General features: G+C 46.7%; 1 protein-coding gene and 1 pseudogene across 7 annotated transcripts in view; one reads left to right on the plus strand and one right to left on the minus strand.

The window, feature by feature from the left end:
• RASSF2 (Ras association domain family member 2) overlaps positions 1-22288 on the minus strand; it is a 58329-nt gene extending 36041 nt beyond the window's left edge. Inside the window, exons 1-2 of one of the 7 annotated variants that reach the window (XM_060396887.1) lie at positions 21983-22288; positions 17621-17937 (exon numbers count right to left, since the gene is read on the minus strand). The gene's annotated coding sequence lies outside the window, so the exon portion shown is untranslated. Of the gene's footprint in view, positions 1-13440; positions 13651-17620; positions 17938-21069; positions 21832-21921 lie in introns of those variants that run through there. The other 6 variants (XM_060396888.1, XM_027976818.3, XM_042229734.2 and 3 more) reach the window with 6 other exon arrangements.
• LOC121816200 (histone-lysine N-methyltransferase SETMAR-like) lies at positions 10250-11263 on the plus strand (annotated as a pseudogene).
• Positions 22289-23664: the final 1376 nt, after the last annotated feature.

Genomic DNA, 23664 nt, shown 5'->3' on the forward strand with positions numbered 1-23664 from the left:
GATGGTCAACAAACACACGAAAAGATGCTCAACATCGCTCATTAATCAGTTCAGTTCAGTTCAGTCTCTCAGTTGTGTCCGACTCTTTGCAACCTAATGGACTGCAGCATGCCAGGCCTCCTTATCCATCACCAACTCCTGGAGTTGATTCAAACTCATGTCCATTGAGTCAGTGATGCCACCCAACCATCTCATTGTCTATTTCCCTGATGCTGGGAAAGATCCTTCAGTCTTTCCCAGCATCAGGCTCTTTTCCAATGAGTCAGTTCTTCTTATCAGGTGGCCAAATTATTGGAGTTTCAGCTTCAGCATCAGTCCTTCCAATGAATATTCAGGACTGACTTCCTTTAGGATGGACTGGTTAGATCTCCTTATAGTCCAAGAGACTCTCAAGAGCCTTTTCCAACACCACAGTTCAAAGGAATCGGTTCTTTGGCACTCAGCTTTCTTTATATTCCAACTCTCACATCCATACATGACTACTGGAAAAACCACAGCTTTGACTAGACAGACCTTTGTTGGCAAAGTAATGTCTTGGCTTTTTAATATGCTGTCTAGGTTGGTCATAATTTTTCTTCCAAGGAGCAAGTGTCTTTTAATTTCATGGCTGCAGTCACCATCTGCAGTGATTTTGGAGCCCCCCAAAATAAAGTCTGTCACTGTTTCCACTGTTTCCCCATCTATTTGCCATGAAGTGATGGGACCAGATGCCATGATCTCAGTTTTCTGAATGTTGAGTTTTAAGCCAACTTTTTCACTCTCCTCTTTCACTTTATTCAAGAGGCTCTTTAGTTCTTCTTTGCTTTCTGCCATAAGGGTGGTGTCATCTACATATCACTCATTATTAGATAAATGCAAATCAAAACTATAATGAGGTATCACTTCACACTGGTCAGAATGGCCATCATCCAAAAAAAAAAAAAATCTACAAACAATAAATCCTGGAGAATGTATGGAGAAAAGGGAACCCTCTTGCACAGTTGGTGGGAATGTTGACACAGCCGCTGTGGAGAATGGTATGGAGATGCCTTAAAAAAAAAAAAAAAAACTAGGACTTAAACTACCATATGACCCAGCAATGCCACTATGGGGCATATACCCTGAGAAAACCTTAGCTGAAAAAGACACACGTACCCCAATGTTTATTACAGCACTATTTACACTAGATAGGACATGGAAGCAACTTAGATGTCCATCAACAGATAAATGGATAAAGAAGTTGGTACATATATACAAGGAATTATTACTCAGTCATAAAAAGGAATACCTTTAAGTTAGTTCTAGTGAGGTAGATGAACCTACAGCCTGTTATACCAAGCGAAGTAAGTCAGAAAGAGAAAAACAAATACTGCATATCAATGCACATATATGGAATCTAGAACAATGGTACTGATGAACCTATATCTTCAGGGTAGAAATAGAGATGTAGGTATAGAAAACAGACTGGACACAGTGGGGGAAAGAAAGGGTGGGACGGATTTGAGAGAATAGCCCTGAAACATATACATTATCATGTGTCAAGTGGATAGCTATTGGGAAGTTGCTGCATAACACAGGGAGCTCAACTGAGTACTCTGAGACAACCTAGAGGGGTGGGATGAGATGGGGGTGGGAGAGAGGGAGGTTTAAGAAGGAGGGGACATATGGATACTTATGGCTGATTCATGTTGTTGAATGGGAGAAACCAACACAACGTTGTAAGGCAATTATCCTCCAATTTAAAAAAAAAACAAAAAACACAGTATGGCAGTTACTCAAAAACTTAAAAATAGAACTGCCATACAATTCAGCAATTCTACTTCTGGGTAGATACCCAAAAGAACTGAAAGTAGGACCTTGAAGTGATATTTGTACACCCGTGTTCTTCACAGCAATTATAACAAAAGCCACTCAGGTACCTACTAGCTGATGACTAGATTAACAATGTGGATGACTAGATTAATAATACATACATAAAATTCAGACTTAAAAATGAACGATACCCTGTCATATGTCACACATGGATGAACCATGGGGACGTTATGCCAAGTGAAATAATCTAGTCACAAAATGACAAATACTGTATAATTTTGCTTAAATCAGGTACCTAGGTCAAATCCAAAGAGACAAGAAAGTAGAATGGTGGTTGCCAGGGGTTGGGGAAAGGGAAATGGCAAGTTACTACTGATATTTAATGGATGTAGTTTTAATTTTGCAAGATAAAGAGTTCTGTGGATGGATAATGTGATGGCTGCACAACAATATGAATGTACTTAAGGCTACTGAACTGTACACTTACAAATGGTTATAATGGTAAATTTTATGCATGTTTTGCCACAAAACTTTAAATGGAAAGACCAGGCAGAAAATCAGTGTTATAGTGACACAATGTGAAAAAGATTCAACTCACTCCTGCTGGCTTTGAAGCTGGAGGAAGCAGGGTGTGAGCCAAGGAAATGTGGGAAAGGCTTTTAGAAGCTGGGAAGGACAAGGAAACTCCCTTAATCTGGACTTGCGTGGTGTCCCAGGTGCTTTCTGGAGGAAGTGAACTCCAAACTGAGACCTCAGTGATGAGATGGAGCTGGCAAAGGTGGAAGGCAGAGCGGTCCAGGCAGAAGGAGCATGCACCAAGATGAGGAAGTACATATGCTGGACCTTGACCATGTCAAGGAGTTTGGACTTTGAAGTGCAATGGGATGGAGTATGTGGTTGGCTGAATAACGGCCACCAAAGATATCTAGGTCCTAATCCCTGGAAACTGTCCATGTCACTTTATATGGAGACAGGGATTTTGCAGATGTGATTAAATTAAGGATCTGGAAATAGGAAGACTATCCTAGATTACCTACACATGTACACTCAGTCATGTCCACCTCTTTGTGTCCCCATGAACTGTAGCCCACTACAGTCCTCTGTCCATGGAATTTTCCAGGCAAGGATACTGGAGTGGGTTGCCACCCAGTTCAGTTCAGTTTAGTTGCTCAGTCGTGTCCTACTCTTTGCAACCCCATGGACTCAGCATGCCAGGCCTCCCTGTCCATCACCAACTCCCTGAGTTGACTCAAACTCAGGTCCACTGAGTTGGTGATGCCATCCAACCATCTCATCCTCTGTCATCTCTTCTCCTCCCGTCTTCAATCTTTCCCAGCATCAGGCTCTTTTCCAATGAATTAGTTCTTCGCATCAGGTGGCCAAAGTATTGGAGTTTCAGCTTCAACATCAGTCCTTCCAATGCATACTAAGGACTGATTTCCTTTAGGATAGACTAGTTGGATCTCCTTGCAGTCCAAGGGACTCTCAAGAGTCTTCTCCAAAGAGTCTTCTCCAACACCACAGTTCAAAAGCATTTATTCTTCAGCACTCAGCTTTCCTTTTATAAGCCTAATTAGATTAACTGGAGTGGACTTTAAATATAATCACATGTATCCTTAAAAGAAAGTCAGAGGGAGATTCTGCTACAGACAGCCTCAACAGAGAAAGATATTTGAAGATGCTACTCTATGGATGAAAGATGGAGAAAGGGACCATTAGCCAAGGAACACAGAGAGAAAAGGCAAGCAAATTAATCCTCCCTCTCACCCCTCAAAGGCTCTAGAGGGAGCGCAACCCTACTAACACCTTGGTTTCAGCCCACTGAAACCAATGTCAGACTTCTGGCCTCCAGAATGTAAGAGAGTACATTTTTGTTGTTTTAAGCCACCAAGTCTGTGATCATTTACAGCGGCAACAGGAAAACAAGGGGAGTTATAAGCGAAGGGTGTGATCTGACTTGAATTTTGGAATGATTACTTCACTCTACTCTTTACTTTGAAAAAGGATTAGGGAAGAAAACAGAGGCAAAGGGACCAATTGAGAGGCCTGTCCCAAGGAAGCAGGCAGTGGGATGGAGTAACAGGGTCCAATGAGTTTAAAGAGGTAGAGAAAGAAGTCACATTCCGTCAGTAAAAAGATTTGGAAAGGGCCAGATTCTCACCTTACATGGGGCTGCTGGGTAGCCATGCACAGTCACAAACATGGCTGTGAGGAATATGGGCTGAGTTTGAGGCAGGTCATGGAACCCTATGATGCTGAAGACAGGAAGCCCTGCCTGGTCTGTGCCCCAGGAAAGAGACAGTGTGGAGCTCCCAGGGAGGGAATCCTGGCTCTGCTGAGGGGAAGGAGGTCAGGAGAGAGGCAAGGTCACCAAGGAGAGAGTAGGGAGGACTAAAGGGGCAGGGCCAAGGGCAGGGATCCAATGAACCCAGTAGGTTAGGCATAGGCAGGAAAAAAAGAGTCCCTAGAAGAGGAGGAAAAAGAGGAGACACAGTATCTTGGAAACCAAGAGAAGGAGTCCATGATCAGCAGAGCCAGGAGCTGGTGGTGGGAACCCAAGGAATAGAAACCAAGAGCAGTCTCTGATTTACCACACAAGGTTATGAGGAACCTCAGCCAGAGCCAGTTCCTAAGTTTAGATAGAGTGGAAATCAGATTAGTGGTGCCTGTCCATTGACAGACCTCATCCTGAACATTCAAGTCTTTCTCCAGCCAGGGAAATGTTATCCTATACTATCTTTGATTGCTGCTTCTCTTCCTTCCACTCTTGGTTTATCTTCTGCAATGTCTGTCCTCTCTCTCCAGCGCTATTCAGTTCAGTTCAGTTGCTCAGTTGTGTCTGACTCCTTGCAACCCCATGGACTGCAGCACACCAGGCTTCCCTGTCCATCACCAACTCCCAGAGCTTGCTCAAACTCATGTTGCTGATGCCATCCAACCATCTCATCCTCTGCCGTCCTCTTCTCCTGCTGCCTTCAATCTTTCCCAGCATCAGGGTCTTTTCCAGTGAGTCAGTTCTTTGCATCAGGTAGCCAAGGTATTAGAGCTTCAGTATCACCCTTTCCAATGAACACTCAAGGTTGATTTCCTTTAGGGTTGACTGGTTGGATATCCTTGCAGTCCAAGGGACTCTCAAGAGTCTTCTCCAACACCACAGCTCAAAAGCATTAATTCTTTGGTGTTCAGGCTTCTTTCCAACTCTCACATCCATGCATACTTTTTTACTTACCAGGTTGATAAAAATCATCAAGTAGTCTGATGGCCCAAATGTGGGAATTCTCTAAAGTTCAGTCACTCTTTCCCTAGTGAGTGATTTCACCAAGGCCATCACTATAAATCTGACCTAGGCTTCCAAGGTGGCATAGTGGTAAAGAATTCACCTGTTATACCAATGCAGGAGATGCAAGAGATGTGGGTTAGATCCCTGAGTAGGAAAGACCCTCTGGAGTAGGAGATGTCAACCTGCTGCAATATTTTTGCCTGGAAAATTCCTGGGAAGAGGAGCCTGGTGGGCTACAGTCCATGGGGTCACAAAGAGTTGAATACAACTGAGCACACATATAGATTCCTTTGGCCCAGTCTTTGTCTCCAGCCTGACTTCTCCCCACCTGTTTTTTCATTTTTGTTTTTGTTATTTACTTTTACATTTTTTGGATTAGGAATGTTAGGAAAATACTTACACAGTCTACCATATTGTTGAATTGAAATTACAGATAACTGATTCTAGGACCCAAGCCCTCCTTTGTCTGTCTCAAGGATAACATCTGCATCTGTCTTCATAAACTTTCCAACCATCACCACAAATCACTGGCTACCCCCAGCCAGCAGAAGAGGAGGGAAAAAAAGCTGGCTAAATTTACCTACACTTTAAGGCAAACACAGTAACAGAGCAAACAAAAGGCCAAAATTTAGAGTTCAGTCCAATCTTGCTTAAACGGAATATTGCTTCTTATACAAGGAAGAGTCAGAGGAAGATGGTTGATGGGGCTGGGATATGGATTCAATTGGACACTTTCCCAAGGATGCCCACCAGTATCCACAGTCTTGAAGAGAGAGATCTGCTCAGCTAGCTAGTTGCAATTCTTCTGCCTTCTCTGTTAACAAGAATATATGAAGCCTTTCTGGACTCCAAAATGCCTTGTAAGGATCATTTTCAAGCATCACTTCCACATTGCCTTGAGAATGCAGAACAACTCTTCACCATCTCTTGGAAGAGGGGAAAGTAAGAGAGAGGGGAAGGAGGGGACTTCCCACATCAGCCAGCATCTCAGGCACAGAACTGAAACAGCTGACTGAGTCCCATACAGAGAAAGGAGAAGAGAGAACGCATGGGACAGGAACGAAAGGGCAGATTTGACACAAATAATCTTTGACGTTTAAAACATATTTAAACCTACTGAACCCCCCTGTGAACATGACCACTTAGCCCTCAAGAATTCTAAATCAGTACAACTTCTCTTTAGAAAAACGTTAAAAGATGGAAGGCATGCGTGTGTGCTAAGTGGCTTCAGTTGTATCCGACTCTGCAACTCTATGAACCGTAGTCTTCCAGGCTCCTATGTCCATAAGATTCTACAGGCAAGAACACCGAAGTGGGTTGCAGCGCCCTCCTTCAGAAGATCTTTCCAACCCAGGGATCAAACCTATATCTCTTATGTCTCCTGCATCGGCAGGCAGGTTCTTACCACTAGCACCACCTGGGAAGCCCCATTAACTACAAAGCACATCCGCTAAAATGTCTAGAGACATGAATACTGTTGGGCTTGCTGAGTCAGGACATGAGCCTCCTAGTCACCTAGACACACTGGACACTTGTTGAGGCCACTAACCAATCAGTCCTCTCTTCTGGCGCCACTTCATGCCCTAGTAGAATGTTCTGTGTTCTACTCAGCTCCATTAAATGCCTGCGTGATGCCATGCAGCTTGTCAGCAGGATCTAGTACTTCTCACGTGAAGACCCTTCCTGCCTGCTCCCAGCATGACTTGAGGACACAATCTTCCCTAAGATCCAAGAGAATGTCTTGACAAAGCAAAGGTTCCTAAGCTATTGAAGATGATGACATCCCAGCTACAGAGAACTTTCGGGGCCTGCTTTTCATGCTCTGTGAGGGTACTCCTTCTTCTCAGACCCAAGGAAACTCACACATTCCCTAAACCCTGCCAAAACTTACCTCTCCCTACAAACTGTTCCCACCATCCCTGGGTAGTGTTGAGGGGACGGCACCCACACCTCAGTCTATCCTTCATCACAGCACTTACCACCACACAGAAACCACTAATTTAGTGTTTCTTTCTTCTCCTGGGCCTAGAGGTTTCTCTCTTTGGGCCCCAGATCCCACACTGTGTCTCTCTCCTGAAAATATTTTCATTCTCATTATTAATTATTTGGAAACAATGGATTCAACAGTCAGCCCTAGGAAAGCTAGCCTGCTGTTTTATGTCAGGGAATTCCTAGAGGCAGAGGATTCTTGTGCACATGAGTTATTGAGGAAGTGACTTCAGGAGAAACCTGTAAGGAAGTGAGGGAAGCAAGACTGGGCTGGGGAAGGAACTGGAGCCTAGCCACAGCCTGATCCCATGGGAGCTCTAGGGTGTGAACAACTTCATAGAACTGTCCCACCCTAAGAGAGGCAGACCAGGCCTTTGTATCTGGCACTAGTCAGTCTTGGCTGAGAGTCACAACTGGGAGGAGGGGGTGAGGGCCGAGGCATTCCCTGAAGAGCAGTTCTCAAGACTAGGGAGCAACTGAGACCTGTCAACAGTCCACACTTACAACATGCGGTAGATAAAGGGGATTGGGTGGATACCAGCAGCGACCACCACACATGCCCCCTGTTAGGGCTTGAAACAGCTCCTGGCTCTGTCACCTTTGTCCACCCACTCTCAAGCTGGGAGGAAACAGCTGCCCACCCAGCATCACTGGGTGCAATGCAAGGCTGAGCTGCAGAAATGGGGACAGATGCCCGAGCTCTGGACCAGTAAAAACCCTGCAGCTACCCTGTAGCTGTTGCACAAAGGAGTTTTCCCTTTCTCTTTTCACAGACTCCCCACTCACAGGTGTTTCCAGACTCCCCAAGAATAAACGAGGGGCTATCCAGGCCCTTGAAATCAACCAGCTCAACTTCCTATGAGAAGAGAAAGCATTAAATCCTTAGGAAGCTTGAGGAGGTAGAAAAGGCATTCAATGCTGTCTTAAAAGAACAGCTTTGTCTGTTCTTGGTTCTTGGTTCCTCCAAATTCCTATGCCCTCACTCCCTTTCTGTCAGGGAGCCCAGAGAACACACTGAAGCTAATCTGGTTTCAGAGCATCGCCAGGAGGCTGGCTAATCCCTACAAAGCTTCTGATTCCGCCTAGAGACTAAGTGTCTCTCATTTTATTGATCAACTGGAAAGTCCCAGCAGGCAAATAAAGAACAGAAACAGGGGAAACCCCTGGCAGGAAAGCCCAGAGTGAGATGAAGAACCTCTTCAGTGGTTTCTTTGCTTCTTTGTTTTCTGTCTTCCTGTTTCCAGAACCAGAGTCAGGCCCCACATCCTGACTCCCACCTCAGCTCCCCGGGTAGGATGGGAGTGAGGGAACAACAGCCAATTTATAGGACCCAGGCAGTCCCAGTCTCTAAGAAGATATAACTAGAAGAAAGAGACAGGCTGGGAAAGGGGAGGGCTTATTCCACAAAGCATTCCCAGTGGGGCAAACTCCACAGAGCTATGCCCTGACCAGCAAGAAGGATATGCAGTTGGCAAGGCCTCAACTGAAACCAAGGTGGAAAGGAGTAACAGTTGACCTCAAGACACACAACATCTCAGAGGTTCTAATTCTGGGGGCTCATTAGACTCTCTTGGAGTAGGAGTAGGGTATGTTGGTGCGTGCTGTTGTGCCCGACTCTTTGAGACCCCCTTGACTATGTATAGCCCACCAGACTCCTCTGCCCGTGGAATTTTCCAGGCAAGAATACTAGAGTGGGTTGCCATTTCCTACTCCAAGGGATCTCCCTGATCTAGGATCAACCTGCATCTCCTGCGTCTCCTGCACTGGCAGGCAGATTCCTTACTACCTCACCACCTGGGGAGCCAAGGGAGGGGTAGGAGGGTTGACTTGAAATTCCTGATGTTGAGGCTGCAACTCCGACCAGTTTCTTCAGACCCTCCAGGAAGGTCCAGGCATCAGCATTTTTATAACCTCCCCACGTCATGCCAATGTACAACCACGGCTGAGAGCCATCATGAAATATGATGGAGACAGAGCTGTATAAACTGAGGACACCCCCAAACGCATCTCAAAGTAGTCTTTCAAGGGAAGGAAAAGAATTTTCTAAAAACAAATGAGTTGTCTTTTGCATTCCCCTCCCATTACTAAACTTCAGAGGGGAGAGGGGACAGCATAGACCATCCCCAAGGATGAGAAGAGATGCACAGAGCAGATGCAAGGGGCCCCATCCAGCAAACCAGGGCACCACACCACAGAAACCAGCAAGTCAGCTACAGGCACCTGATGCAAATGAAACACTGACTGGAGGCCTGCAGCTTCCCCTTTTGAGTCCTTTCTCTACCTCTTTTCTGAACCCTGCTCTGCCCTGCCCTCTGGGGACAATCTGGAGCTCCAGGATTGGAGAAGAACGCTCTCTGACATGGTGCTTTATACTAGAGTGTTGAATACTGCCTCATCGGGTCTCCAGAGGGACTCCACTTTATAACCAAGCAGTGAAAGAGGAGATAGGGCTGCCCCTCTGCACTTCAGCTCACTAGGATGGCAGCAGGAAGAAGTATCAATGGCAAACAGGAAACCCCAGTCCTACAGCACCGCACAAGGAAGGAGACTTGAGCTATGGCCTGGGGCCCTGCCAAGATCTAGAGATTACAAGAGATGCCACCTGAGCCTGTCCTAGACAACGGCAAAATCTGGGCTGCCTAGCAAGGAACAGCATACTTTCCCTTCCCTTGCTTTCTTCAATAAAATGTCCACTTTCTGGCCAAACCCACATGCCTCCTCCATTCCTTTCCCACCCCTGGTGTCCAGGCCTCCAGGGAACCACCTACAGGGCTCTCAGTCACTCTGCTCAGGAAAAGAGCACTAAACAGCACAAAAGGGAGAGATATAAGGTCAAGGGTACTGGGTATATGTACTCCATTTCCTCAGCTTTATTATGACTGCGAATACAAAGCTTTGCCCCTCTGCACCCCAAAAAGATGTTAGAGGTTAGAGAAAAGGGAGAGGGGAAGGTAGTAAGTTGGTGCAAAAGTAACTGCAGTTTTTGCATTGCTGAAATTTGCTGTTTGATCCTGGAATACATTCTTAAATAAATGTGGTTATGTGGCATCATTTTAATGCATATTTCTTGCTTTATTTATTTATTTATTGCTAATGACTTACTACTTGCTGTTTATTTTATATTTATTTTAGAGCATGGAAATGACATCAGACAAAAAGCAAATTCGAGCAATTTTCTTATTAACTTGCAACATCAACAACACATTTGGCCTGGGAACTCCTAACAAACAGTGTGGTGGTGGTTCAATGAGTTTTGTAAAAGAGACGAGAGCCTTGAAGATGAGGAATGTAGTGGCTGGCCATCAGAAGTTGACAATGACCAACTGAGAGCCATCATGAAACTTAGAACCACATGAGAAGTTGCTGAAGAACTCAGCATTGACTATTCTATGGTCATTCGACATTTGAAGCAAACTGGAAAGGTGAAAAAGCTTAATAAGTGGGTGCCTCATAAGCTGACTACAAATCAAAAAAACTGTCGCTTTAAAGTGTCCTCTTCTCTTATTCTACGCAACAACAAACCATTTCTTGATCGGATTGTGGCGTTCAACGAAAAGGCGATGACTAGCTCAGAGGCTGGACTGAGAAGATGCTCCACACCACTTCCCAAAGCCAACCTTGCACCAAAAAAAGGTCATGATCACTGTTTGGTGGTCTGTTGCCAATCTGATCCACTACAGCTTTCTGAATCCTGGCAAAACCATAACATCTGAGAAGTATGCTCAGCAAATCAATGATATACACCAAAAATTGCAGTGCCTGCAGCTGGCATTGGTCAACAGAAAAGGGCCCAATTCTTCTCCACCACAATATCCGAATTCATGTCGCACAACCAATGCTTCAAAGGTTGAATGAATTGGGCTGTGAAGTTTTGCCTCATCTGCCATATTCACTTGAGCTCTCGCCAACTCATGGACGGAGGAGCCTGGCAGGCTACAGTCCATGGGGTCACAAAGAGTCGGACACGACTGAGGAACTTTCACTTCACTTCACTTCACTCACCAACAAACTACCACTTCTTCAAGGATCTTGACCACTTTTTTTGCAGGGAAAATACTTCCACAACCAACAGAATACAGAAAATGCTTTCCAAGAGTTTGCGGAATCTCAAAGCAGGGATTTTTAAGCTACAGGAATAAACAAACTTATTTCTCATTGGCAAAAATGTGATTGCAATGGTACCTATTTTGATTAATAAAGATGTGTTTGAACCTAGTTATAATGATTTAAATTAAAAAATTTATAGTCCAAAACCACAAAAAACGTTTGCACCAACATAAATAATTGGGAAGAGGTTGGTGTGTCCTGCCTGAGGAGGGATGGCACTTTTATGCAGAGGCAGGCAGCAAAAAGAGCTAACAGAAGACTAGTCAAAGGAAGCCCCAATCTATTCTCCTCACAAATAGTGAACAGAACAATCACAACAATATTACTAAGCTAATAAAAAACAACAGATGTGAATAATAAATGATCAACAGAAATGCAAGCTTACTACATGCTAGCTATTACCTGTTTTGACTCATTTAATCTCCGTAACAACCCAATGTAGAAAGAAATCTTAATAGTCTCACTTTGCAGATGAAGCAATTGAAGCACAAAGAAGGTAAGTATTAATAACTTGTCCAAAGACACACAGGAAGAGACAGAGTTGAAGTTCAAACTCAGGACTGTCTGATGCAAAACAGAACTTATATTTGCTACAGCTGCCTTGCAGTGAAGAAGTTTTCAGTTAAAAATCACCTGACCCGGCCATATTCTAGAGAAATATATATCAGAATCCCCCAGAGGGCTCATCAAATACAGATTCCGTTTCTCCCACCCTCTCAATTTCTGATTCAACACTTCTGGAGTGGAGTCTGAGAAGGTATATCCCTAACAAGCTTCCAAATGCCGCTAGCGTTGCTGGTAACAAGACTCTAAAAGCTTTCTCCTATTCCTTAAAAGAACTCTTTATTTTTATCACTTTAAAGATGAGGAAACAGAAGGTTAGGTGACTTGTCCCAGGTCACAGAGCTGACATGAAAACGGTGCTCCTTCTCTGGTGCCTTGGCTAAGCACTGGGTACGAGGGTCTCCAAGTAGGACAGGCAGCAGGAGGCTGGCTTCAGCTGCTAGCCACAGAATGCCCCAGAGTCCTGGGGAAGGCAGGCGAATTAGTGACTGGCCTGGCAGACAACCTGCAGGAAAAGCAGACCCTGCAGGGGATAGAGATCCCACCCAGAGACCTGGGCACTTGCAATGTCACAGGACCATGAATGCCCAGACATATCTCACCCTGTCTACAGAACAAGCTATTCCTCACACTCATGGGCCCCAAAACTGCCTGCTCCTTGTTCTGGAAAAAGCCTGGGGGTCTAACAACAGGTCCAAGGCCCCTACTGACAGGCAACCTCAATCCTATCCCCGGAGAAGCCTCGCCTGGCACACCTGCCAGATGGGTACATGAGATTCAGCAGGTGGTCAAATGGGCTCCCTCATGCCAGGAGCATGGTCTGCAAAAGCCCCAGCTCCTTCCGCTGACAGCTTGGGCATTGATCCTTCTTGCTCAGGCCTTTTGCACACTAGTCTGAATTCTTCAGTGTGCCTATGGAAGCTCTGAGGAAATGGTCTGTTTCCTGCTGAGAAGACCTGTCTCCTACTCCCATGCTAGTAGGCAGGTGGCCAGGTGAGTAGAGCTGGAGAGTCACAACAGTCACCACCCAGCCTCCCAAACAATCACCTCCCGGGCCCAGATGAGCAACTACTTGTTTATAGGGAAGTCCCATCTACAGCCACAAGTTTTTGACTTTCTGAATAGATATTTAGAAGGAAACCCAAAGACCCTTAGCCTCTTGTCAAATAAGCAGGGTGTTGGAGTGGGACCAAAAAGACATAAAGGAAGCAAAGACTGCATACAGAAAAAGCTATATGTATGTGAATATGTAGGTGTAGATGTGTGAGGAAACGTATAGGCGTAAATGTGTAAGAGTATGCATGTGTAAATGTGTATCGGTGTGAGGGAGAGAGTAAGTGTGCAAATGAATGTGTAAGTAGGGGTGTATGAGAGAGTGTGTGGAGAGAGACAGAGTGTGTGTGCGTGTGTGTGTATAAACAACTTTGACTATAGCTCAGAGAACCCACAAGACCTAGAAAGATAACTTCCAATATCTACAGGCCCCCAGGGAAGGGCCTAGTCACCTCTTCCTCCATCTCCTTCACCCAAAGGGCTCCTGCCAAGATGCGTCCCCTCACAGGATAAAACTCAACAAAGTGCAAAATTCCTTATAACTGACTTGGCACGAGGAAAGAATGGGAAGTTGGTGGAGGAAAATAAGACTAAGCATTCCTTGACCTGCATTTCTCAAAACCGAGGGTTATTTTATGGGGTATTTAAAGTCCTACCTTCCGAAGGGCAAATTAAGCTCTCCTCCAGCCCAATAATTACAAGATTTAAGTGGAGCCCTGTCTCACAGGGAGGGCCCGAGATCTGTGTCACTCCTCGTGCTCTGAGCCTCCACTTGCCACCAGCTCGGCAGGGACTGCTGGCTTACCCAGGCCAAGTTGGGAGGCAGCCGCCAACGCCCCACTTCCTACAAGCACAGGTTTCTCTCTGGCCACACTTCCTGTTTACTGAGTGCTTCTCTGAGACTCATCTCTGACCTCACATCCCCTTCCTAAGGATACCCCAGCGGTCTTTCCCTTTTTTGGTGCTATCGACTGAGACTCAGCTTTGTGTGCAGAGATCTTAGGGTTTCCCCTCCTTGCTTCCCCCAAGCCAGGATAGGAAATGCAAAAGCCTAAAGTGCTAGCTTCCTTCACCCCCAGGTATGGGCAGGTTCCTTGCCCTTGGAAACAGTAAAGAAGGGCAAGCAGAGGAAGGGTCCAGCAAGTACTGAGCCTCCCCCTGGGGGCAGCCATGGTGCATCTTATATCCACCCTTTCTTAACCTCGTTAACACCCTACAATATGTACAGGCAGGGAAATTCAGCCTCATACAGCAGATCTTGGACCCAGGGGAGACAGCTCATCCAGGGGTTTCCAGAACATTTCCAGGAGGCTCAGGGGAAGTTTTCCACAAAACCACACTCACACTCTCCTCCTCCTCATGTCCTGCAACCAGCTGACTAACCCGAAAGAAAAATCAGCACCATGAAAAGCTGAACTTCTCAAAATGGTCTTCAAAGGCCATTTCTGTAAAGTCTTTTCACTTCCCCCTTACTGTCTGGGATTCAAAGAGCAGCTGGGCAGAGAGAAAACAGGCAGAGCCAGGAAAAGTAATTTCCAGAGAGCACAGTACGTACATCTGTCCCTCCCAGACCTACATTTTCTCAGCGACTTGGTGGAGGGCAGGCAGTTTCCTCTGGGAGCTTGATTAAAGAGGAACTTAAAGCATTTTCCATAGAACAAGGAGTCCCACAGCAAAGCTACTTGACCTACTCCCTTGACCCCTGAATATAGTCACGCAACCTATCCAGGTTCTGGGTACTGACGCTTCCTGATCTCCTCTCACCTCAGACCAGATTGAAACACAAAAACATACCACCTCCCCTGCCTCCACTCCTCTGCACCATGTTCCTGATTATTCTATCAAATACACAACCCACCATACACACAAAAGAGCAATCCTTGGCCCAGACGTCTATAAAAGCTTGCATGGAGCTTTAGGAAGAGGGCATTGATTATATGAGGCCACTACCCTTCTCCCAGAGTACTTAGGATCTCACGGACTCCACTAGTTAAAGTCTTCTCTGCATCCCAGGCAGGCTGACCCTGCCCATGGACAAAAAAACATTCAGCAGCCGCCACAGGTGCCATGGTGGGTATTTAATAAGTTGAGTCGAGCTATAGGATCTGGAATACACAAAGGATGTTTCAAATAGAAAGGCTGAGGCTCTCATTCTCATTCTTTAAGGAAGATGGTCTCAACAATCCAACTTCCATCTGGTTTGGACCTTACTCACTATAGGATAGCTGTTAGGTTTAAGGCACAGTAAACCCCAAGCACACTCTATCCCACCACCACACACAAAAAACCCTGGGATATGATGATTGAGCAGTAGAGGCCTGGGGCCCAAGGCCCAGCTGCTAGCAACCAGCAAGTCCCAAATGTGATTAGTTCTGATGCCCACTGGCTGTCTCCCTTTGTTCTGCTCGGCTGAGATGGAGGGCAGACCCTAACCTCCACCCCAGGTGATGGCAGCAGAAGCGACAAGGATGGCCAGGTCCTTGCAGCCCAGTCTGAAATGAAAATGCGAGAGACCAAATACCACAATTCTCTCCAGGGCTTCCTTGTTCCTTTTCTTCTTTTATACAAGTAAAACGGATTTTTTTTTTTTAAATTTTAGAGATATAGAAAAGCAGAAAGGTTAAGATCAACAAAAGGACAATTACAGTACAATTCCACTCTTAACCCTAGAGTAGGCAAAGTCATGAAGGTGTTAATAGAAGTTACCAGCAGCTGGAGTGAGGAGAATGAATGGAGAGTTAGTGTTCAATGGGTACAGAGTCTCTGTTTGGAAAAGTTCTGGCAATGAATAGTGGCTATGGTCATACAACACAGTGAATGCACTCAATGCCACTGCTATGGTCTGAATGTTTGTGTCCTCTCCCAATTCATATGCTGAAATCCTATGATGGCATTAAGGGTTGGGGGGAGTGGGGAGCTTTGGGAGGTAAATTAGGTCACAAAGGTCGAGCCATGAATGGGATTAAAGGAGACCCACAGCTGCTTCTGCCACAGGAGGATATAATAAGTCTGTGATCTGGAAGAGGACCCTCACCTGACCCTGTTCACAGCCTGATCTGACTCCCAGCCTCCAGAACTGTGAGCAGTAAGTTTCTGTTGTTTATAAGTCACTCAGTCTATGGCACTTGTTATACTGTATAGCTCAAACGGACTAAGACAGCCCCTGAATTGTACACTTAAAAATGGTTAACAAGATTAATTTTATATTGTGCATATTTTAAATACAATATAAAATGGAAAATACTTAATATAAGAAAATGAAAGATTAAAATCTTTCAAAATTCCACCTCTCAGTGACAATCACTATTAATATTTTTCCATACACCCTTTCAGAGGCAAATATAAATGGACCCTACAAAACCACCACATTGTTTGGAAATGGCAACTGAAGAAAATGGCAACCCACTTAGTATTCCTGCCTGAGGAATCCCGTGGACAGGGGAGCCTGGTGGGCTACAGTCCATGGGGTCGTTAAGGAGTTGGACACAACCGAATGACTGAACAATAACAACAACAGCACAATGTTTGGTAACCTGCTCTTTACAAATGCATATTTCCCCATGTTAACAGATACATATCTGTATCCTAAATATTTTGTAATCACGTGGTATTTTTAATGTAGCGATACACCATGATTAACAAATTTACTATTTGGGGGCATTGGCCACCTCATGCAAAGAGATGACTCATTGGAAAAGACTCTGATGCTGGGAGGGATTGGGGGCAGGAGGAGAAGGGGACGACAAAGGATGAGATGGCTGGATGGCATCACGGACTCGATGGACCTGAGTCTGAGTGAACTCCGGGAGATGGTGATGGACAGGGAGGCCTGGCGTGCTGCCATTCATGGGGTCGCAAAGAGTCGGACACGACTGAGCGACTGAACTGAACTGAATTGAGTCTCCATTTTTGGTTTTATTATTATTATAAACAACGTTTCACAGGACATTGCTCATGCACATATTTTTCTGCATGTGTCCAATTCCTCTGGGTGGAATTGCTGAGTCAGGGACTCCCTCAGGAGGATTATCAACAGAGCCTTATGAGTAGAACCCAACCAGGAATGCTGAATTCTGTCATATAGAAGCCATGTGTCTTCCTCCACATGGACTTTTCCTGGATTCCATGTGGGTGTCTACAACTTTGCACAGTGGTTCAGGAAAGGGCATATCATTTCCATATCCTCTTTACCCACTCCCCAGTCCTCCTGCGGGGACACATCATGCCTGCCTAGGTCATTAAGTGAAACTGGCACACAAGGAAGGCAAAATTATACTGAGACAGTTCTACTGAACTCTCTTGTGACAGCAGGAAAGACTATAGTAAAACTAAAACTCTAGGATGGCCCAATGCTGGGTGCCCCATGGTGAATAACCTATGTGTAGACACATGAAAGGTTTTCTTTTGTTAAAGGTTTTTTTTGTATGGACAGAAGGAGAATGTAATGGACTCTTCTTGAGGAGACCAAGGATTAGAAGGGACCTGTGGAATCATCTAATCTCTAGCCTTGGAGGAGAGGAAATCAAGGCCCCACCCCACCCCTAAAACTCAGAGCATAGACACTTCAGTAATTTTTAACTGAATCCCGTAAGTGTCTCATACACAATGATTCAGCCAGTTTAGGACACAGCTGAACATACCCTAAATTTCGACACCTAGTACAATCCTTTTTTAAAAAATATTTTTGGCCATGCTACACGGCTTGTGAGATCTTAGTTCCCCAAACAAGGATCCAACCCACGCCCCCTGCAGTGGAAGCGCTACAAGTGTGGAGTCTTAAGCACTGGACTGCCGGGGAGTTCCGACACCTAGTATTTCTTTTTACCTAGTAATTACCTGCTGCTGCTGCTGCTGCTGCTAGGTCACTTCAGTCGTGTCCGACTCTGTGTGACCCCATAGATGGCAGTCCACCAGGCTCCCCCGTCCCTGGGATTCTCCAGGCAAGAACACTGGACTGGGTCGCCATTTCCTTCGCCAATGCATGAAAGTGAAAAGTGAAAGTGAAGTCGCTCAGTCGTGTCTAAGTCTTCGAGACCCCATGGACTGCAGCCTACGAGGCTCCTCCATCCATGGGATTTTCCGGGCAAGAGTACTGGAGTGGGGTGCCATTGCCTTCTCCTAGTAATTACCTAGGTAATTCTTATCCTCCTCACCTGTGTACAAAATCGGAAATTAAGACACTGATCACATCCCAGGCCAGTCAAGGCCAGGCTTGTGCTGGAGCTGGGTCCTACTGGCTCTCAAGCCTCTCTCTCCAAAGCATAATTCATGTTCCACCACAATGCCCATTCCCAAATCCATCATAGCCTCACCTGTACTATTCAAAGAGCCAGCAAACATTTGCCTGGATGCTCGCTGTGTCTGAGTACGTATTACAGTGAGACAGTTATCATTTCCATCATTCAGTTGGGGAAACTGAGACTCAGAGCCTTTTTTTTCTTCTCACTTTTTATTAACTCAACCATATTTAAAAGGAATCCAAGATGTCAAAAGCATTCTGTAGGATGCTACTGAAGTATCAATCAAGGACTCAGCTCTCAAACTGTACAAGGTGAGAGAGAGACAACAATGGAACAAGGAAGAAAGGGATGGGCAAAATGTGAATAAGAATGCAAAAGATGGGGCCATATTCCCATGGGGCACAGTCAGGGAACAATTCCTGGATGCAGTGACACTGGACGTAGCTGGAAATGTGGCCCCAAGCTTTTCAGGTCCTGCTGCGTGAGAGGAATCTTCCACTTTCTATCAGAACCAGTTTCTATCAGAACTTTATTTTTTCCATTTTTTTCCATTTTTTCCATTTCCATTTTTTCCATTATGGTTTATTATAGGATATGGAATATAGTTCCCTGTGCTGCACAATATGACTTTGTTTTTTATCCATTCTACATATAATAGTTTTCATCTGCTGGTTCCAAACTCCTAATCCAACCCTCTCCTGCACTCCTCCCCTTTGGCAAGGTCTATTCTCGATGGAGACACAGACTTAAAATGACTTTTAACTACAAACTAAAGACTTAGGTCGATTCCCCCAGAGGTTGCCCATAGGACAAGGATTCAAGTGCAAGTAGAAAGGGAGTGGGAAAGTGAAAGAGGGAAGGGAAGGCAGCCAGTGACGGGAGTCACTGTGAAATGGTCTTACTAAGCAACTCTGAAAGACAGCATAGACTATGCCCCAAAGCTGCCCCAACAGAGAAATGAGGGAGCTGGAGCATTTATAGACTTGCTCCCAAGAGCGTTGTTTGAGGTCAAGGGAACACAGAATGGATGCTGACAGCATCTATTCCATTGCCCAATATTATGCAGGTAGAAAATTTGAAAGCCATTCAAACTCCAAATCCAATACCTTTTTCATTATAGAAAGGAGTAGCTAATCAAACTAACACTATGGGCAAAGTGCCATGCTGGTAAAAGTAAATGTATTTGCCAAATGACTTTTTTAACATGTCCAAGGAAATAAAATGTATCTTTTTGCTAATTGTTATCAATATAAGGATTAGGAAAAGCCATTCTAAGTCACTTTGTTCATCCCACAAGAATTAACCAAATGCCTGTTCCCTGCCCCTTCTTCAGTGAGGTTGCCTTCTCTAGTTCAGTCACAGCTGCCTTGGGCAAGAATTCTACAGGCAAGAATTCAAGCCGTAGTCCTTGAGCAGCTGCATCAACCTCTGATTACAGGCTCCAGAGTCTACCATCCAAGGGATGATTAAAAATGACCTCCTGGCCACCTAGCCAATGGAATCTGGAGGATGTTCCTGTTTACTGCGCTCTGCTTCCCCTCTGCCTCCAGCTCCATCCCCTCCCCCACCTCATCCTCCATAGGAACCCACAAATAATCAAACAATTGAAGTTAGCAATCATGGGCCTGTGGTAGCTAACCCAGCCTTAAGGATTTATTTAAAATTCTTCTGGAGAGGCAGGGAGTGTTTAAATGGCACGGTATGTCACTGGGATAAATAACTGGACCATATTGTGATGAGTAGTGGGATTAGTGAGGAGGTGCAGAAAAGGACCACTGCTCTAGTTTTATAAACTGCAACTATGGCTTGAAGACAGACTGGATGTCTCATTCCATCCCCCAAAACCCTGCTGAGACCTTCCCAGTTTCTCACTCTGAGCAGAGGAAAAGGAACGTGGACAAATCCTGAGACTGCTCTTGGGATCGTCCAGTTTCCCCAAACTCTCCAAGGGATTCTCTGATAATCTCGTCCCACCTCTGCACAACCCCAGAGAAGTGGACTCTGGAGCAGAGTGAAACCACTCTCAGGAAGGTGGGGATGCTGCCAGCTAGAAATACAGCAGGGGCAGATACTGTGCAGGCCCTGGCCTGCTCGGCCAGGTGTAGAGGGCATATTACCTTCCCCTGGACAAGGATGTGACTAGGGGCTCTGGTCCACTGGCCTTCTCTCAACCAGGTCCCCCAAAGGTGTCCTCATCATTCCAACCAGATTTCACCAGCATAAAAACAAGGGTATGTTTAGGTTGCATGTCACAGATCTACTACTCAGTACTCCACTTCTGCTCTCCCTTTTTCTGAAGGAGGAGCAGGATTCACCTTCCAGCTTTCTTAGCACAGGGAATCCTGAATTGAACCAGGCTGGACTCCCAGGCATCGCTACCTCCTTACCCCAGGGGAAGAACTACCCTCTTTCTAAAGCTACCCTGCCTCTCTGAGCTCAGTCATCCTTTGAGGCCCTCTTCTATCCCCCTGAGGCCCACTGGATTGCTGCAGCTCTCAGGCATCAGGCTGACCTGTTCAGAGGAGAAAGCACAGTTGCTGCCCATACTCATGGCCTTACTTCAGAGTCTCTGATCCCAAATGGGCACCTCGCAGGCTGACTTCAATTTTAGTCCCTGAAACACTGAATTTGGACACAAGTTTAAAACAAAACAACAAAAACAAGCAAACAGACAAACAAAACCTCTTCTCAAACAACGTAATATAGCTTAGCCATAAGAGGTTTAATTCTTCAGACCACCTGAAGAAAAAGTTTCCAGTAAGTAAATGTAGATTGATGAATAAAATAAATCCAACCCCAGGTTCCTCAACCAGATGCTCTGGAAAGAAGGCCCCTGGTTCTGTCTCACAGCTGTTTAAAAGAATCATTGTTTCTAATTCTTTCTTCCCATTGTGCCAAGATCAATTGTGACAGGGATTGTTATTTGTCAGCTCATTGGTGCCTACATTCACTCATCACATGTAAAGTACATATTATGAACTTGGCCAGCTCTAGACAACTCTGTTCTCTGGGAGAACAAGCTCTAGGGATCCAGATTCCACGCACCTGGGAATAAAGTGCATCGCAGGGTTCAGAAGCCTGGCCCTCAGCTCCTTCTGTCACTGAGGGGCAGAGGTGCAGTGAATAACTCAGGACCCAAGGAGCGCCCCAGGATAAAATGGAGCCTCATGTCTCCCTGTCAGGCGACTGTGTCTCTCTCTGTCCCTAGGGCTTTCCCAGCTTAGGAACTGAGTGCAATGCAGGGGCTCAAAATGCAGTGGTGGCCGAAGTCGGCCCAAGGCACTTGCCTCTTCAGTGAGACAGGACGCAAAGCCGAGGTTCTCAACGACCTCAGGCTCTGGAGGCAGGCCAAGAGCCGGCAAAGGGGAAGTGCAAGGAGGACCGAGGCCCCCAACGCGTCCAACGCCCTTCTGAAGGCCAAGGGAGGCTCAGGCGCTGTTGGTTGGAACGCGCCTCCAGGGAACCCTCGGTTCAGTCGGGAAGAAGAGAACCGGATTAGGATCGGACACCACCACCCACCCAAACCCCCGGGCTGTCGGGGTCTGACGTCCCTGCACCTGCCCGCCCGGCAACTTCTCGCCAGGGAGTCCCGGGGGACCCCGGGAATAAGGTTGGGGGGTGGGGGGCTTCCTGCCGCCGCCCTTGGCGCGGAGAGAAGGAAGAAACCCCCAGGGAATCGAAGGGGAAGGAAGAGCCTGGACCACAACTTTGTCCCTCAGAAGGCAGGCTGGCCGGGGTTCCGCGCCTACGCGGCCCCAGCGGAGCCCGCACAGCCTGGAACCCCCAGCGTCTGGGAAAGGAGGGCGCCGAGGCACTGAGGGGTTGACACGGAAGAAGCAGGGGACACTGCGAGCAAACTTTCAGCGAGGGGAGAGAGGACCGCCCAGTACACCACACCTCGCGCCCCGCAACTTGCTCCGGGAGGCTTGCTCCCAGCCGCCCGCGCCCCGCGCCTTGCCTGCGTCCGGAACCGGCTGCATCTCGCGCGCGCTGCGGGGACCGTGGAATTGGAAAGTAGGGGGGCGGGGGTGGCCACGGAGCTCGTTCAGCAATCGGCGGGCCAGGATCCCTAGCAGCTCGGCAGAGCTGGCTGCAGCCGCGCAGCTGGGGGTCGGGCGCCCCGCCCCCCTCCGCCCTTCCTTGTCCTCTCTCCCGCCCCTCCGTCTTTATCTGCCTCTATCGGATCTGACCGCCCTCCCTTACTCTTTTCTCTAGCTCTCCACCGCTCCCTCCACCCTCCTTCCCTAGCCTTTCTTCTTCCCCCTCCTCTCGCGGCCCCCCGCCCCCTGGGGGCGGGGCTTCTCCCCTCCCTCCCAGACAAAGCTGTGGCTGCGCGTCGCCTCCTTCCCTCCTGCGAGTCAGGGCTCAGGCTGCCAGCGCCTCTTCCGGCCTGGGGTGGAGGGGTAGAAGTAAGAGGGTGGGGAGAATGAGCTGGCTTGCTCACCGCGTTCTCCAAAACCTCCGAAAGGGATGTAGTCTTGGCCCTTGGCTCGCTCTGGACGGTGATAGCCACTCCCAGAGATCAGTCACTCTGCCCCGCGAAGCCCAAGTCGAGCGCCCTGGATTCCCCAAGCAGAGAATATGGGATATGTTTTCTAACACCTGCTTATTCCAGAAAGGGTTTGAGCTGAGCAAGGCCCCTTGGACTTCGCGGGCTTTCGCGGGCTGGCACACATGACACCAATATGGAGGCCAAGTTTCTTTGTCCTCTCACCTCCCCCTCTTAGCCATCCCTGAGCCTCATGGCCTCTCAGTGCACAGGGATCCCTAGAGCACCCCAGATGAGGGGCGCCTTATCTGTTCCCTCCTTCTTATCGCAATTCTCCCCCAGCCCCACAAACATACTATGGGCTTCCTGCAATGCAGGAGACCTGGTTCTATCCCTGAGTCGAGAAGATCCCCTGGAGAAGGGAATGGCAACCCACTCCAGTATTCTTGCCTGGAGAATTCCATGGACAAAGGAGCCTGACGGGCTATAGTCCATGGGGTCGCAGAGTCAGAGACGATTGAGCGACTAACATACATACTCCAGACCTGTAGAGTTGATCTCCAGGCCTTTTGGTGTCAGAGACTAAGGGTTAAACTATACCTCAGGGTACAGCTGGGTCAGCTCATCCCTCCTGGAAGCCAGACACACTTTATAAATTCATTGTTTGGTGCATGGAATGTGTTTCCCTTAGAAACAATGTTATAAATGGTGATGTGCTTCCCAGGCTGGCCACAAAAGTCTTTTGAATCCAAAATGCAGCTGAAGGTTAGTGGTGAAAACTGTGTCAGCTACCCCAGAACAAGGAGACCACTGATCAACTTTTTCTATAGGAAAAAACTCTTCTGGTTCCTTTCCAGTGAGCTGTAAAACACAAAGCTCAATCATTAATCCTCCCTCCCACACCCCAAACTTTGGAGTTAATTCTCAGTAAGCTTCTTTGCTTTGCAGATAATAGGAGCACCTTCAGAAGGGAAATGTATTATGAGGACATGAGGATTTCCCTCCAACATTAAGGTTAGAATTACAGGGAGAGCTCCGTAAGAAGCAAATATAGAACTTGAAGGGCTTCCAGTAACCCAGAAAGTCTTCTCTGAGGAGCCAGCTCTTCTCTTTCATCATAGACTGGCCTTCCCTCCACCCCAGACATATGC

The sequence above is a fragment of the Ovis aries genome, chromosome 13, assembly GCF_016772045.2.
Source record: "Ovis aries strain OAR_USU_Benz2616 breed Rambouillet chromosome 13, ARS-UI_Ramb_v3.0, whole genome shotgun sequence".
NCBI classification, from domain to species: Eukaryota; Metazoa; Chordata; class Mammalia; order Artiodactyla; family Bovidae; genus Ovis; species Ovis aries.